Source organism: Gekko japonicus, unplaced genomic scaffold (genome assembly GCF_001447785.1).
Source record: "Gekko japonicus isolate JY-2015 unplaced genomic scaffold, Gekko_japonicus_V1.1 scaffold2214, whole genome shotgun sequence".
NCBI classification, from domain to species: Eukaryota; Metazoa; Chordata; class Lepidosauria; order Squamata; family Gekkonidae; genus Gekko; species Gekko japonicus.
This window is the reverse complement of record NW_015162546.1, coordinates 99,657-113,062: the sequence shown is the minus strand read 5'-3', so window position 1 is coordinate 113,062 and position 13,406 is coordinate 99,657. Positions and strand designations below refer to the sequence as shown.

General features: G+C 44.6%; 1 protein-coding gene across 4 annotated transcripts in view; it reads right to left on the bottom strand.

Annotated features, from left to right (window-relative positions):
* Positions 1-13,406, bottom strand: part of LPIN1 (lipin 1) — a 148,943-nt gene that overhangs the window by 67,114 nt on the left and 68,423 nt on the right. For 2 of the 4 annotated variants that reach the window (XM_015406341.1, XM_015406342.1), the window contains exon 1: positions 1,522-1,678. The exons of the other annotated variants lie outside the window; for them this stretch is intronic. The gene's annotated coding sequence lies outside the window, so the exon portion shown is untranslated. Of the gene's footprint in view, positions 1-1,521; positions 1,679-13,406 lie in introns of those variants that run through there. 4 annotated transcript variants of the gene reach the window in all.

Below are 13,406 nucleotides of genomic sequence, written 5' to 3'. Positions count from 1 at the left end.
TGCTGCTATTACAACAACAAAAATCAGGGACCCATTTATCAAAACAAAAGCTTTTAAGGGCTCTGACTCACAAAGGCTTCATCTCACAGTAAATGTGTCAGTCTGTAGGTGCCACAGGCCCTTTGTCTATGCATTGCAGCTGTCCTAAATGAGGCAGTATATGTGATTTGTTCCCCAGTGCAAAAATATGAAACCCACAGGAAAAACAGGAAATATATATTTTTTTATAATTTTCTCCTGTGCCTGAGAAAAAAACCCAGCTTATTAGCAAAAGCAGCCCATTTCTTAGATTCAATTATCTTCTGGTTCAAAGTCCATTTTTTCCAAAAGAGGTCAAAGTTAAGTACTTTTAAGGTCTACTGATTCCAGTGGTACAATTCGGCATGTGCTGAACTGAACTCCTTTGCACAATTTTAGCTCAATCATCATGCCCCAATATCCTAGTTAATATTATACTAAAACGCTGATACCATACAATTGCTTAAAAGTGCTCTGATTACATTGCCTTCTGTGGTACTGAAACTGTTTTTTAAGCGACCCATATTTAAAGGCCCATGAAGCCAAACAAACAATATTGAAAACTTCAAAGCTCTGAAAATGCTGCTATGGATTCTGAACACACAAATGATCGCTGACCAAATCTCACAGGGTCTCTGTGGCCCATGTATTTTTGTTATACAATTCCACAATCAATCAGAGCCCACTAGCACAGATTCTTCAGAGGACATTCGGAGAAATCAGCAGCGGCACTAACAATTCTGCCCCAACCTCAAAGTCACAGATCAAACAACAACTGCTATGACATCTTATTTCAAACTTCAAAATGGTCATGTGACTCTCTGCTAGCCAGATCAAAAGAGTCTTGTCTTCTTCCTGCACCAAAAACAGCTCACTAAATGCAGGAAAACAAGAGAGAGTGTCTGGATTTACATGTAACCATTTTCTTTTCGCAACTGAAGCTCCACTAAGGCCTCAAATCTATGCCAGGCCCACAGACCTTTGCCTTTCCCTATCACCAAAACCTTTAAATGGATGGGGGGGCAGGGAATCCCCCATTATCGGTGTCTTTCCTAGCCCTACACCTCATATTACACCTGTCAAAGAATAGGTAGGAGCAGGTTATTTAAACACCATGATATTTTAGCATCCCAGGTGCTCTTCAAATGCAAATGAATACCCCGTCCTAGGTGATGGATGGGGAAAGAAATCCACAGAGTTCCTGGCTAGCAAAGATGTACTTTTCCAGAAGATAACTTAATATCATTTGAGGAGCCTGTCCTGGTGGGGGGAAATAAACAAAACGCCAAAAAAGCTACACCTTGATCAGATTCAGACACCTTTAATGGCATAGTTACACCTTGATCTTAGCTTAAATATTAACCGATCTTAAGCAAAGAAGCCCACCTTGCAGTTAGAATCCATCAGCTGCCAATATGGAGCCCTTCTTTCCTCCCCCCAATTCCACCTGCTTAGCAGACCACCACCACCCCTCCGCCAACACAGTCTTCATCTACGGCGTACCTCTCCCTGCTCCTTCTGTCAACTGCCAGAAACATCAGCAAGTTTCTTCCGAGGGAGGCAAACAGACAGCTGCTTCTTCCACTGCTGTCCTCCGCGGTACAGATCGCTGCTCGCTTGGCTGTGAGCAGGAGAGCCGCTTCCCGGCCAGAGCCCTGCTTTTGTGTGCAAACAGGCTGCAGCAAGGATGTCTATTCATCCCACACCGCAGCCTGGTCTCCGCCCTAGAGGAGGGATCGAGAGAAGACGGGCAGGAAGGCGAAGGGGGGGAATCGAGGGGAAATCACGACAGGGTCGGAACCACCGCAGCTCCGATTTCTCACACTAGCCACAGATATCGGATCTGTCGAAGCACCCACCTTGACATGTTCCCCAAGGTTCACCCACTCCATATATGTACTGGTTTGTTCTTCAAAGGCCTTTTGCTATATATGTATGTGTGCGCTACCCACTGAAACCAGGCACGATTAATTTGGGAACGTCGACGGGATTGTCACTAGCCAGATATTCAGAAAGTTGAGAAATGCCAATCCTTGAAGTTTGTCCCCAAATTTGGAGGTGGTAGTAACGGTCAGAGAAATTATCTTGCAAACATCTGTCAGTGTCCCGGATTTCATTTATTTACATTGCTATGACATGTACAGAACAGAAGGTACTACACAAATGGCACTGCTTCTGATTATTCATTCGTTCACTCTTCTACAATTTCTCCTTTGTATTCTGAATGTTTGAGATTTTACAAGTGGCTAATTGTTGCTGGCTATTTCCTTCCTTCCTCCCTCGCTCCCTCCCTCCCTCCCAATATTCCTACAATATGAAACGAAAAGTAAAAGGCAAGCAGCTGGAGTCAAGTATAGCCATCAACTGAAGTTGCCTTTCTACTTTCTCACTATCATCATATCAAGGTGGGTGACTGCTCTTGGGAACAATCTGGCAGGCAATCCGGCATGATAGTAGGGTTGCCAACCTCCAGGTGGTGGCTGGAGATCTCCTGGGATTGCAACAGATCTCCAGAAGGCAGCGACCTGTTCACCTGGAGAAAATGGCCACTTTGGAAGGTGGATTCTATGGCATTATACCCCACTGAAGTCCCTCCCCTCCCCAAACCCCATCCTCCACCTCCCAACCCAGAGCTGGCAACCCTACATGATAGACACTTCCCAGACCAGACCAATGTGCCAAATCAGCTGAAACAGTTGCATCAGCTTCAGTGCATAGGAAAGGTTAGCACTGTTGAACTTAAAAGACAGGTTACATTTTGGATCTGCTGTGCAATGCAAACTGTGGGACAGGACCAGGCGCTATGAAACACCGGATGAGCATAATGTCACACACATCACTTAGTGCACTGTGTTACCACCACCATGCCTGGAGAACAGCACAACTCCGCTGACAGACCTCCCAAGTGCATAGCCTTGCACCAGATAGATGATGGGACCAGGAAGGGCAGAAACACTTGACAACCTGGTCCTCGTTAACAGGGCCAGACACACAGAGAGATTGCCCGACATGAACATTAAGTCAAACATGACACACCCAAGTGCTAAAACAATCCTCTAAGAAAACAGGATATATATCACAACCAGTAATATAACAGTGCTCAGCTGCACACCAGCCATGTAAACTCTCTAATAAGATATGGGGCACTGATGAAGGATCCCACCCCCTCAGCATCCCATAGGACCGGAGACAGAGAAAGGTCAGGGTGCAAGAGCCATTGCCAAACAAGAGCTGCCGACCACAGCCAAACCCAGGACATCGTAGGCAAGAGGACCCCTACGAGGTTAGATGTATGCAACCAATGACGGGGCAAACAGAACTCAGTGGGCACCCACAGGGCCTGGCTGCAAGTGACAGAAATTTGTGAAGAATAAGTTCTCCGTTAAGTGTGTACTAGACGTCCTTTTAGGGGGCTACGGTGGCTCAAGTGGTTAAGACGCTGAACTGCAGACTGGATGGTCGGTAGTTCAGCAGTTCGAGACCCGAGTGCCGCATGACAGAGTGAGTTCCCGTCTCTGGTCCCAGCTCCTGCCAGCCTGGCAGTTTGAAAGCAAGAAACTGCAAGTAAATAAATAGGTATGGCTTTGGTGAGAAGGTAACAGCGTTCCGTGCACCTCGGCATCTAGTCATGCCGGCCACATGACCACGGAAATGTCTTTGGACAACACGGGCTCTTTGGCTTGGATGAACACCGCACCCCTAGAGTCAGATTCCACTGGCTTTCAAGCAAGGGAAACCTTTACCTTTACTACAGGTCCTTTGCAGAAAGACTTAATTTTAAATTAATTTTAAATTTTTATTTATTTAATTTATACCCCACCTTTCTCCCCAAGGGGGATCTTTCAAAGCAGCTTACATCGTTTCCCTCCACTTCATCCTCAAAATCTCTGGCTGCGAATGTGTGACTGGCCAAAGGAACGCTAACGTTGGAGCCGCAAGGGAAGCAAGCAAAGTCTGCATTCTGCTGATCTGGAGACAACATGGGGTAGCCAGCCCTCACTTTCACTCCCCTGCTGCACCTGGCCCCCAAAATATTCAGCTGCCTTTAGCAAGGAATCAGTGGTAGAATGCCACAAGCCAATCACACACATTCTGGGGTTTTCAGACACTAAGGAAGATCCTGTGGTTCAATACCCTTGTTTTACTTGGAGATTACACTCTCATTTTGGAAAGCAGTAAGAAGGGAATAGGGAGCTGCAGTGGCTCAAGTGGTTAAGACGCTGAACTGCAGGCTGTGGAAGATCAGTAGTTCAGCAGTTCGAGATCCGAGTGTGCCGCATGACGGAGTGAGCTCCCGTCTCTAGTTCCAGCTCCTGCCAACCTAGCAATTCGAAAGCAAGAAATTGCAAGTAGATAAATAGGTACCACTTCGGTGGGAAGGTAACAGTGTTCCGTGCGCCTTGGTATTTAGTCATGCCGGCCACATGACCAAGGAAACGTCTTCGGACAGCACTGGCTCTTCGGCTTTGAAACGGAGATGAGCACCGCAACCCTAGAGTCGGATTCGACTGGCTTTCGAGCAAGGGAACCTTTAAGAAGGGAAAACTGATATAACCCAGTCATTAGTGTGCGCCTTGCCCTGTAGAAACCTTGTCTCAAAGCCATTTTACATATTATCCATAGATTCCACCCATCCATAACAACAAACCATGGTTTGCCATTACAAAAACAAACCTGGGGAATCCTTGGGCAGAAATATTCCTTTGTCATCCTTCCCTCCACCTACTGTGATAATAAAACCCTTCCATCTGGGGGGAAACCATAACTGCTGTTACATCTCAGTCTCAAACTGTGGCTCATTTTCTGCTCTCCAAACCATGGTTTAATATTGCATTCCCTAATGACTAACCATGCTTTTGGCATTATGTCTCAACTATGCAACATGCAATCTGAAATCAGTGTCTTGAGGGGAGATGGGAATTCGGTGGGGGAAAAGTGAGATACATGAAATAAATAGATCTGGGCTGTACTGCTACAGAGTGCAGCAGTGAGGAGTAATATTTTCAAATACTTCCCAATGTACAAAGTTCCCCACAAGCTCATGCTCGCAGCTCATTCTTTCTCCCTGGTGGGTGAGTTACGTGGAGGAAATGTTTTTATAAGAACATTAAACACACCCCACACCCATTTTTTAAAATGGCTCCATCCAAAATTGTACCATTTTGTTGCCTGCTAAGCAGAGATTGTCTCTCAGACTTTATTGCAGCCATGGATTTATTTATTTCTGAATAACCCTTTCTCACATGTTTTTAATCAATTCTTCTCTTTAATGTTTGGGAGCCAGCCTACCATTATTGCTTGGGTATCAGATATGGAGAGATTCACACCTGTGACACTCAGTGTGATGTAGTAGTCAGAGTGCTGGACTAGTATCTAAGAGACCAGGGTTCAAATCCTCATTCTGCCATGGAAACATGCTGGGTAACGTTAGGCCAGTCACTGTCTCTCAGCCTAACCTACCTTCACAGGGTTGTTGTGAGGATAAAATGGATGTGACAAGAACAATATAAGTTGTCAGTAGTACATATGAGTAATTCATTCACAGGTATGCTATGCATCCCAACAAACACATTTGGCAGCTCACAGACAGGAGAACTATAATCATATTGTAACCTACTTAAATATCTAGGCCTGCCTATACATAGTTCTCCAGATTGATGTTACTGGTCTTCCAGATAAAGGTTTTCCAGAATCCAGCACTGCCAGCTGTTCTTTCTAGCATTCATGTCTGATGCTCCAGAAGCTATTTAAATTAAGCACTCCATCTATGAGAAGTGAGCAGAGGGTTCCAGTTCTACTGCTTGAATTTGGCTTATCGTTCAGCATGCAGTGTTCACAAAGTAAACACACAAAATGAAAAGGTACTATTACCTTTCCACATCATACATCTCACACCGAAGCAGGCTGTTGCCAAATGCCTAGGGTACCAGGTGTCCTCTTTTTAGAGAACGTGTTCTCTTTTTCTGTGTGCCCATCCTCTTTTGGGCTCTTTGGGTTGGAAGGTTAGGAATACTCCTAATTAGACTCTTTGCGACCCCATGAACCAGCTCCCTCCAGGCCCTCCGGTCTTCCGCCATCCTCTGAAGTTTGCTCAACGTCATGTTCGTTGCATCGATGACACTGTCTAACCATCTCATCCTTTGCCGTCCCCGTCTTCTTTGACCTTCAATCTTCCCCAGCATCAGGGTCTTCTCCAGTGAGTGCTCCCTTCTCATTTGGTGGCCAAAGTCTTTGAGCTTCAGTTTCATTATCTGGCCTTCCAGGGAACAGTCAGGGTTGATTTCTTTTAGGATTGACTGATTTGATCTTCTTGCAGCCCATACTAATGCCACAATAAACCCATATGGAATTCTCAAGTGGTACAAGAGCATCTTTGTCTGGAAGGCATGGCTCACACATATTGTAAATGTTCTAGATTTGGGCTGCAAAGGCTTGAAAGGCTACTGGCACTGCGGGCGGGAAACACCTGTTTGTCCGATTTGGCCGTCGGAGCGCCCCTCAGCAGAGCCCTTCCATTGAAAGTTTGCCTCTCCGTTGCGCGGCTGTTGCATTGTGACTCAGCGCTAGTAGGAGGAGAACTGAGGTGATCCCGAGGGCCAATCAGGGCGCCGCTTGGCCTCAGCCGAACACAGCAGGCAAGAAAAAGGTGGACCCGGGAAGCGCCCGCGAGCGCCGAGGGGGGCGTGCTGGAATGTTGTTTGTGTGAGTTTTTCGGGCACGTGTCACGTCAACAGCATTGTCCCTCAGGCAGGCGTTAAAACGCGGTGCAATCGTTGGAACTGATCCCGGAGGCTCAGCGGTTAGCGACGCACATGCGTCACGTTTGGAAAAAGGGGCGAAATCCCATAATCTGATTTGCCACAAAAGGGGTGGGGGTTTCACGACGGGGGCTTCACGCGCTGGTGTGTCCCAGAGGCGCCATTAGCAGCACCGATCGCATTTCTGTAAAAGCATGCACTGTGGGAGTCAAAAGTGCGCAACTGGGAGTCTCGAGACCCGCCACGCACAGTCTAACCCTACCTCAAAAAGTAGTTTTTTTAAAAAGGCGCGAGAGACACCTTTGCTGACCCGACAGGATACAAGTGATATACCAAAAGAAAAAGACGTTGAAAGGAAGTGGCGTTTTGACAGTCGCGATCAACTGCAACACGGGGGGAGGGGGGTCAAGGAGGAACTGTGGGTTATGGTTTGTGCCAAAAAATTGAACCGGATCAGAAATTCTTACAACACTTCGGCGCTTTTTGTTGCAATCCTTACCCTTGTGTGCTGTGAAAGGAAGCAAACAGGCTGCTGCGGGTGGTTCGAGGGTTGGGTTGGCTGCAGGAAGGAATACAGGCTGCGGGACGGGGAGGGGGGGTCCCGGCAGAGGTGGGAGGGCTGACGAGTGAGAAGGGAAACCAAAGAGGTAGCTGTGTTGGTCCATCACAAAATCCACAAATAAATGCTGTATAATACCTTTCATTAAGGCCAACCAAAATAACACAACACATAACTAGGGCTATGGTACTACCGTAAGTCCTTTTTTTGCATCTTGTAAGATGCTGATAGGAGCTGCAGTGGCTCAAGTGGTTAAGACACTAAACTGCAGGCTGTGGAAGGACTCAGTACAGCAGTTCGAGACCTGGGTGCTGCATGACGGAGTGAGCTCCCATCTCTAGTTCCAGCTCCTGCCAACCTAGCAGTTCGAAAGCAAGAAATTGCAAGTAGATAAATAGGTACCACTTAGGTGGGAAGGTAACAGCGTTCCGTGTGCCTTGGTGTTTAGGCATGCTGGCCACATGACCACAGAAACGTCTTTGAACGGCGCTGGCTCTTCGGCTTTGAAACGGAGATGAGCACCGCAACCCTAGAGTCGGATTCGACTGGCTTTCGAGCAAGGGAACCTTTACCTTTTTAAGATGCTGATATTCCAGATAACTCAAGGTATTACGTTTAAAATTTAAGTACACTACTGCTGGTTTTATCTTATATTTATTATTTAAATGTTTTTATACAAAATGATTGACTGTAACAATAAATTTGATTGATTGATTCCCCAAATCAAGGTATTACATGGGCTTTGGTTTCAGATTTTGATCTGGTATCAGATTTTGATATGGAGCACCATGGATGCCCACTTTTTTTTTTGTCTAGTTTGTGAATGCCAGAGATTATTGACAGAACAAAGGGATATTTCAATGAGACAAGAAAGAATCTGGGCAATCTCACTAGGTAATACAACTACAACTCGGCTTCTACAGACTCTCTACTTAATGCACCAACTAAAATTATTCTCCAGTACTGTTAATATAAGGACTACGACATTTTCTTTTCAGCCTTTCCAGGGACATGGTTGTTCCATTTGGCATCTGAGAGACATTTGATCAGGTATTAGGGGTTGGGTGGTGGTGTTTTTCGATTGGATTGCTTCCATTTTTGCTTCTTCCCAGTATGACAGGAGTGGAAGCTGATGCCAGCTAGGCAGGATCTGGGCCCCAATGAAGTCAACTAGGCATCCTATAGGATGCAGCCTGCAAGATTACCCCCCACACACACAATGCGCACGCACACACTCTTTGTTTTTAACATCCAGCTTCATGAAGACATCTGGAGATGTCAAAAGTTTGCAGAATGTGTTGTGTGGTATTTTGGTTGATCTTAATAAAATGTATTACATGGCTTCTGAAAAGAGAAGGGAGAGACCTTGGTCAAAAGCAAGGACCCTAGGAAAAGAAGGACTCAAATAGAAATGAAGTTTGAGTCCAGTGGCACCTTTAAGACCAACAAAGTTTTATTCCTGGTATGAGCATTTGTATGCGCACAAAAGCTTAAACCAGGAATAAAACTTTGTTGGTTTTAAAGGTACCACTGGACTCAAACTTTGTTTTGTTGCTTCGGATCAACATGGCTACCCACCTCAGTCTATCAAATGAAGGGTTGGAAATGGGACATAAAAAATTAACACCCATGGAAGAATCTGACTGGAGTGCAACTTTTCATGCCATCTGGACGGCCAATATTGAAGATCACTGTCACGGCGAACAAAAGAATGGGCTCTGAATATATCTGTCTGCTTTTGTGTGTGCATGTGTTTGTGTATGTGTGTAATGTTTTAAATAAAGGAATGGTTCTTGTCTAATTCACAGCCCTTACCTATAAAGCATTCAAGTACATCAGGGTCAAAGTCAGGTTGGGTATCAACGACTGATCTGTTCTTGCAAATTTCTTTTGAGTTCCTAAAATAGTACTGAATGTCATAACCTGTTGTTCAAAATTCGAGTCCAGTGGCACCTTTAAGACGAACAAAGTTTTATTCAAGGTATAAGTTTTCATGTTTATGCACACTTCTTCAGTTATGTACTACTGTGAATGCACACAAAAGCTTATACCTTGAATAAAACTTTGTTCGTCTTAAAGGTGCCACTGGACTCGAATCTTGTTCTGTTGCTTCAGACCAACATGGCTACCCACCTGAAACAACAATGTTGGCTCTAATCCCATAAATTCTGAAGTAAACCAAAAAGTGGTAGAGCATATGTTGTAAATAATGATTGCCTAATAACTGTAACTCTGCAATCAATGCAGCAATCACAGACACTCAGGTATACCCATTTTTTCACTGGAACAAAAGCATTTGCCTCAGGTTCAAAATCCCTCTCTACCATGGAAGCTCACTGGGTGACCTCGGAATTGTCATTTTCTCTCAGTCTAATCTACCTCACAGGGTTGTAGTTCTGAGAATAAAATGAAGGAGAAGAGAACAATTTACACTACACTTCGTCTCCACTGCGGAGAAATGTAGGGTAGGGTATAAAAGTGTGGTGTGAGTGGTTAGAATGTTTGATTACAGCCTCAGAGACTCAGGTTTAAATCCCTACTCTGCTCATGGAAGCTCTGGATAACATTGAGCCCAGCCACACACACTCAGTATAACCCACCTCACAGGGTTGTTGTAAAGATAAAATGGAGGAGGAGAGAGTGATGTAAACTGCTTTGGGTTGCCACTGGGGGAAAAGGCAGAGTACAAATAACGTGGCCGTTTCTTACACACTCAGGGAAATGCTGATCGCCACTTTGGGGTCAGGCAGCAGTTTTTCTCCAGGCCAGTTTGGTCAGTGATTTTAGAATCTGTCCCTATCCACTGGCTGTATTGCTTGAGTCTGGCCTCCAACATTCTAAACAGTTTGCTGTTCCTCCCCCTCCCCCCCCAATAGCCAGAATACAGAGGTTATTTGCATATGCAGCCTCATTGGCCTTTGCCTCGGAACACAGAGGTCGTTTGCATATGCGACTTGATTGGCTTTTGCCTCTAACATTCTAAACAGTTTTGCTGTTCTGAGGTAAAATGTGTCCAATCTCCAGGTGAGGGCTGGAGATCACTCAGAATTACAACTGCTTTCCAGATGGCAGAGATCAGTTCCCCTGGAGAAAATGGTGGGCTCTGTATCCTTATATGCTGCTGAGGTGGCCCCCGTATGACAGCCAATGTGACGTAGCAGTCAGGGCTTCAGAGCACGGGAGAGGCTGCAGGTGTGTGTGGGGTGGAAAGCTGAAGAGTGAGGGGGAAATAAAGGTAGGTTGATGATTGGCTGGGAAGGAGATAGGGTTGCCAACTCCAGGTGGGAAATTCCTGGAGATGTGAGGGATGGAGCCTGGAGAGGGTGAGGTTTCAGGAGGCGTGGGACCTCGGACAGGTACAAAGCCATAGACTCCACCCTCCAAACCAACTATTCCTGAGGAACTATCGTTGCCAATCTCCAGGTGAGGACTGGAGATCACTCAAAATTACAACTGTTCTTTAGGTAGCAGAGATCAGTTCCTCTGGTGAAAATGGTGGACTTAGTGTCATTATACCCTGCTGAGGTCGCCACAGCAAATTGACACTGAGTGTCCAAGGCCGGGGCACCCGCCCAGAGCCTCTTTCTAGAGGTTGTATTTATTTCCACAACAAACCTTTTTCCTAATAAATAAATAAGCCCTGTTAACTGTTTATAACAACTGTCACAGTATTGAGTGAAGGCATTTATACAGGTTGTCTTGAAGGATAATCACATGCAGTTTGAACCCAGGGAAGGTGACTGCCCTCTGCAATTATGCCACCTAAGTAAACCAAAACATGAGCTTTTTTATCTGAATTATAATCAGTCATTGCTGGCTAACCCTGAACACTTCCACAAGGATCCAATATGACTAGATCAAGTCAAACCACTGGTCGATCTAGAACAGTACTGTCCATTCAGATTAGCAGCACATCTCCAGTGTCTCAGGTCAAGAAAGTTCTCAGCCCAGTATCGTCTCCTTCCAAAGCACATATATTTACCCCTCACTCTTCTGGGAGAGAGATTTGGCAAGAGTGACTGGATTGTTAGGCTGTAATTCCCAATCAAGCCAAACAGAAAAGAGTTATTGCTTCTTAAAAAAAAGAATAGTTCCTGCCAGTATAAAGGGGTTCTCTGAGGAGAACCAGGTCTGTCATAAAGGGAATAAGCTTTAGACACCACAGGAGTTAGTGGAAAGTTACAATTTTCTGAAGGGAGAAACTAGATTTTCTAAGGGGGAAAATCTAGAAACTCTAAGAAAGAGCTATTCTCCAGGGAACTCTATTAACATCCTGTGTTATTGCTGAAATATACTAAGAAAAGTACCTCTCATAGAAAAGAACTAGAAATCTCTGAAAAGAAGGTACAACACTCTCTAGCATGTTTTAAGTTTGCAGTTGTGTACATATTATAAAGTTTTACCTCAGAATTTCTAAGCCTTGACCTCCCCCTCACACACACAATTCCCTAGGCAATTGCCTAACCCCGTCTTATGGAAGCTCTGGCCCTGCCTGCAGCTGATACTGGGAAAAGTGGAAGGTGCTCTGGAGGGTTGATTTGTTTGATCTCAGTAATCTTCAAAGTCTGGGTTACTGAGTTACCTAATAGTCCTTTTTATGTGATGGCATTATTTCTGGAGGTTATGGAGTTTTTTAAATTATGGTGAACATCTATTTCCTACCATATAACCATAAATTTAAAATATCCCAGTGCTAGACCCAGTTAGAAGACTACTTGGAAACTTTGGCCAGGATTCATCCTACAACCACAGTACTTATGGCTGGAGATTTTAATGCTAGAGTTGGGAAGATAAACGAGGACCATTTTTGGAAAAGCTATAAAGCGCAGATAAAGGACTTTCTCATTATAAGTTACAGAAGATCTAAAGACAAGAAAATTAATGGATCGGGCAGACATTTTGCTTCCTTATAATTAAAGAATGATATGATAATATTAAATGGATCCACACAATTTGATGGAAAAGATTTTACTTGTATAAATCATTTAGGGGCAAGTGTCGTAAACTATTCTGTTGCTTCTGCTGACTTACTCAGAAGAGTGGAATCCCCGGAAGTGAAGGATTATTTGGGGAGTGATCATTATCCTGTACAATTATTATTACATCTAGATGTTTACCATCTCTCATCTAAGGTAAAGAACTTAGCACTAACCCAGACAGGTAACACCTTAAGATCACTGAGGTGGTGTGAAACCCTTGAAGTAAAAGAAAAAACACAAGTGGACTTGATAAAAACCAGATATACAGGTTCCCAAATAATTGAGAACATGGGTGATATGGATTTCCTTATGGATTTAACTGACTTTTTCCAGCCTTCCTTGGTGACAGCAAAGCCCAGGGGACAGGGTACAAATGACAGAAAGAATTAGTATGACTCTGACTGTAAGTCTCTCAAAAGATCAATCAGGTGTCTATATAGACAGATTTTGCCAAATATTTTGAGACTGAAAAAAGAATATAAAAAACGATTGAATTTTAAGAAGTCTGAGGCCCAGAAAAGAGATTGAGAAAGTCTGCTCTGGGCCATAAAAACAAAGAACAAAAAAAAAAATCTAGATCACAACTGCAAAAGGATTAAACACACAGCTCCCTGTACCCTGTCATGTTCCAGCCACTGGGAAGCTTTTTTAACCTTTATTTTCACAAATGGAAACAGAAATACCCAGGAAGGTAGGCCGATATTGCCATCGGGTGTGAAGGAATGTCCCCCGGTAACAGCAAGTGAGATTAGGACTTTAATTAAACAACAACAAAAAGGGAAAGCACCTGGGCCCAATTTATCATAGAATTTTAGAGTTGGAAGGGACCTTGCAGGTCTTGCAGGAGCATAGCTGAAAGATAGCCCTACATACCTACAACATACCCGAAAGATGGGTGTCCAGCCTCCGCTTGAAAACGTCCAGCGAAGGAGCATCCACCACCTCCCGAGGCAGACTGTTCCACTGCTCAACCACTCTTACAGTTAGGAAGTTTCTCCTGATATTTAGCCGGTAACAACTGCCTTGTAATTTCCACCCATTAGATCTAGTCTTGCAGTTCGGAGCAAGAGAGAATAGATCTGCTCCATCTTC